General features: G+C 49.3%; 10 non-coding genes across 10 annotated transcripts; all 10 read right to left on the bottom strand.

Moving 5' to 3' along the window:
* Positions 1 to 54: 54 nt before the first annotated feature.
* LOC118347502 lies at positions 55 to 173 on the bottom strand. Its single transcript, XR_004800710.1, has one exon. It is a non-coding gene; the product is annotated as a 5S ribosomal RNA (ribosomal RNA).
* Positions 174 to 362: 189 nt separating this feature from the next.
* Positions 363 to 481, bottom strand: LOC118347501. The gene has a single exon (XR_004800709.1). It is a non-coding gene; the product is annotated as a 5S ribosomal RNA (ribosomal RNA).
* Positions 482 to 669: 188 nt separating this feature from the next.
* Positions 670 to 788, bottom strand: LOC118347503. Its single transcript, XR_004800711.1, has one exon. It is a non-coding gene; the product is annotated as a 5S ribosomal RNA (ribosomal RNA).
* Positions 789 to 977: 189 nt separating this feature from the next.
* Positions 978 to 1,096, bottom strand: LOC118347505. The gene has a single exon (XR_004800713.1). It is a non-coding gene; the product is annotated as a 5S ribosomal RNA (ribosomal RNA).
* A 189-nt stretch (positions 1,097 to 1,285) lies between these two features.
* Positions 1,286 to 1,404, bottom strand: LOC118347510. The gene has a single exon (XR_004800718.1). It is a non-coding gene; the product is annotated as a 5S ribosomal RNA (ribosomal RNA).
* Positions 1,405 to 1,594: 190 nt separating this feature from the next.
* LOC118347507 lies at positions 1,595 to 1,713 on the bottom strand. Its single transcript, XR_004800715.1, has one exon. It is a non-coding gene; the product is annotated as a 5S ribosomal RNA (ribosomal RNA).
* A 189-nt stretch (positions 1,714 to 1,902) lies between these two features.
* Positions 1,903 to 2,021, bottom strand: LOC118347506. Its single transcript, XR_004800714.1, has one exon. It is a non-coding gene; the product is annotated as a 5S ribosomal RNA (ribosomal RNA).
* A 189-nt stretch (positions 2,022 to 2,210) lies between these two features.
* On the bottom strand, positions 2,211 to 2,329 carry LOC118347504. The gene has a single exon (XR_004800712.1). It is a non-coding gene; the product is annotated as a 5S ribosomal RNA (ribosomal RNA).
* A 189-nt stretch (positions 2,330 to 2,518) lies between these two features.
* Positions 2,519 to 2,637, bottom strand: LOC118347509. The gene has a single exon (XR_004800717.1). It is a non-coding gene; the product is annotated as a 5S ribosomal RNA (ribosomal RNA).
* A 189-nt stretch (positions 2,638 to 2,826) lies between these two features.
* Positions 2,827 to 2,945, bottom strand: LOC118347508. Its single transcript, XR_004800716.1, has one exon. It is a non-coding gene; the product is annotated as a 5S ribosomal RNA (ribosomal RNA).
* Positions 2,946 to 3,165: the final 220 nt, after the last annotated feature.

The following is a 3,165-nucleotide window of genomic DNA, read 5'->3' on the forward strand; positions in this document are numbered from 1 at the left end:
TCCCGAGTGGTCCTTCTTGTCAATTTATCTCGCAAGGCGGAAAAACAAAAACGAGGGGTGCAACACGAGGACTTCCCAGGAGGTCACCCATCCTAGTACTACTCTCGCCCAAGCACGCTTAACTGCGGAGTTCTGATGGGATCCGGTGCATTAGTGCTGGTATGATCGCACCTATCAAACTAAATACTTAAAATTCAAATAATCATTGAGCGACATACTAGCGTCCTTCCGATCCCAATCCAATCGGAGATCTGATCCAAACCCATGGCTACGCGATGGGCAGGGCGAGATTTTCTGAAAAATCCACTCCCGAGTGGTCCTTCTTGTCAATTTATCTCGCAAGGCGGAAAAAAAATCAGCGAGGGGTGCAACACGAGGACTTCCCAGGAGGTCACCCATCCTAGTACTACTCTCGCCCAAGCACGCTTAACTGCGGAGTTCTGATGGGATCCGGTGCATTAGTGCTGGTATGATCGCACCCATCAAACTAATTACTTAAAATTCATATAATCCTTGAAGGCGACATACCCCAAGTCCTTCCGATCCAATCAGCGGAGATGCGATCCAAACCCATGGCTTCACACGATGAAGGGGCGGGCCTAAGAAAAATCCACTCCCGGGTGCTCCTTCTTGTCAATTTATCTCGCAAGGCGGAAAAAACAAAAACGAGGGGTGCAACACGAGGACTTCCCAGGAGGTCACCCATCCTAGTACTACTCTCGCCCAAGCACGCTTAACTGCGGAGTTCTGATGGGATCCGGTGCATTAGTGCTGGTATGATCGCACCTATCAAACTAAATACTTAAAATTCAAATAATCCTTGAGCGACATACTAGCGTCCTTCCGATCCCAATCCAATCGGAGATCTGATCCAAACCCATGGCTACGCGATGGGCAGGGCGAGATTTTCCGAAAAATCCACTCCCGAGGGGTCCTTCTTGTCAATTTATCTCGCAAGGCGGAAAAAAAATCAACGAGGGGTGCAACACGAGGACTTCCCAGGAGGTCACCCATCCTAGTACTACTCTCGCCCAAGCACGCTTAACTGCGGAGTTCTGATGGGATCCGGTGCATTAGCGCTGGTATGATCGCATCCATCAAACTAATTACTTAAAATTCATATAATCCTTGAGCGACATACTAGCGTCCTTCCGATCCCAATCCAAACGGAGATCTGATCCAAACCCATGGCTACGCGATGGGCAGGGCGAGATTTCCCGAAAAATCCACTCCCAAGTGGTCCTTCTTGTCAATTTATCTCGCAAGGCGGAAAAAACAAAAACGAGGGGTGCAACACGAGGACTTCCCAGGAGGTCACCCATCCTAGTACTTCTCTCGCCCAAGCACGCTTAACTGCGGAGTTCTGATGGGATCCGGTGCATTAGTGCTGGTATGATCGCACCCATCAAACTAAATACTTAAAATTCAAATAATCCTTGAGCGACATACTAGCGTCCTTCCGATCCCAATCCAATCGGAGATCTGATCCAAACCCATGGCTACGCGATGGGCAGGGCGAGATTTTCCAAAAAATCCACTCCCGAGTGGTCCTTCTTGTCAATTTATCTCGCAAGGCGGAAAAAAAAAAAAACGAGGGGTGCAACACGAGGACTTCCCAGGAGGTCACCCATCCTAGTACTACTCTCGCCCAAGCACGCTTAACTGCGGAGTTCTGATGGGATCCGGTGCATTAGTGCTGGTATGATCGCACCCATCAAACTAATTCCTTAAAATTCAAATAATCCTAGAGCGACATACTAGCGTCCTTCCGATCCCAATCCAAACGGAGATCTGATCCAAACCCATCGCTACGCGATGGGCAGGGCGCGATTTTCCTAAAAATCCACTCCCGAGTGGTCCTTCTTCTCATTTTATCTCGCAAGGCGGAAAAAATAAAAACGAGGGGTGCAACACGAGGACTTCCCCGGAGGTCACCCATCCTAGTACTACTCTCGCCCAACCACGCTTAACTGCTGAGTTCTGATGGGATCCGGTGCATTAGTGCTGGTATGATCGCACCCATCAAACTAATTACTTAAAATTCATATAATCCTTGAGCGACATGCTAGCGTCCTTCCGATCCCAATCCAAACGGAGATCTGATCCAAACCCATGGCTACGCGATGGGCAGGGCGAGATTTTCCCAAAAATCCACTCCCGAGTGCTCCTTCTTGTCAATTTATCTCGCAAGGCGGAAAAAACAAAAACGAGGGGTGCAACACGTGGACTTCCGAGGAGGTCACCCATCCTAGTACTACTCTCGCCCAAGCACGCTTAACTGCGGAGTTCTGATGGGATCCGGTGCATTAGTGCTGGTATGATCGCACCCATCAAACTAATTACTTAAAATTCATATAATCCTTGACCGACATACTAGCGTCCTTCCGATCCCAATCCAAACGGAGATCTGATCCAAACCCATGGCTACGCGATGGGCCGGGCGAGATTTTCCCAAAAATCCACTCCAGAGTGCTCCTTCTTGTCAATTTATCTCGCAAGGCGGAAAAAACAAAAACGAGGGGTGCAACACGAGGACTTCCCAGGAGGTCACCCATCCTAGTACTACTCTCGCCCAAGCACGCTTAGCTGCGGAGTTCTGATGGGATCCGGTGCATTAGTGCTGGTATGATCGCACCCATCAACCTAATTACTTAAAATTCATATAATCCTTGAGCGACATACTAGCGTCCTTCCGATCCCAATCCAAACGGAGATCTGATCCAAACCCATGGCTACGCGATGGGCAGGGCGAGATTTTCCCAAAAATCCACTCCCGAGTGCTCCTTCTTGTCAATTTATCTCGCCAGGCGGAAAAAACAAAAACGAGGGGTGCAACACGAGGACTTCCCAGGAGGTCACCCATCCTAGTACTACTCTCGCCCAAGCACGCTTAACTGCGGAGTTCTGATGGGATCCGGTGCATTAGTGCTGGTATGATCGCACCCATCAAACTAAATACATAAAATTCAAATAATCCTTGAGCGACATACTAGCGTCCTTCCGATCCCAATCCAAACGGAGATCTGATCCAAACCCATGGCTACGCGATGGGCAGGGCGAGATTTCCCGAAAAATCCACTCCCGAGTGGTCCTTCTTGTCAATATCTGCGCCAAAGGCGAGGAAAAAAAAAATCGCGAGGGGTGCAACCGCGAGGACTTCCCGAG

The sequence above is a fragment of the Juglans regia genome, unplaced genomic scaffold, assembly GCF_001411555.2.
Source record: "Juglans regia cultivar Chandler unplaced genomic scaffold, Walnut 2.0 Scaffold_897, whole genome shotgun sequence".
NCBI classification, from domain to species: Eukaryota; Viridiplantae; Streptophyta; class Magnoliopsida; order Fagales; family Juglandaceae; genus Juglans; species Juglans regia.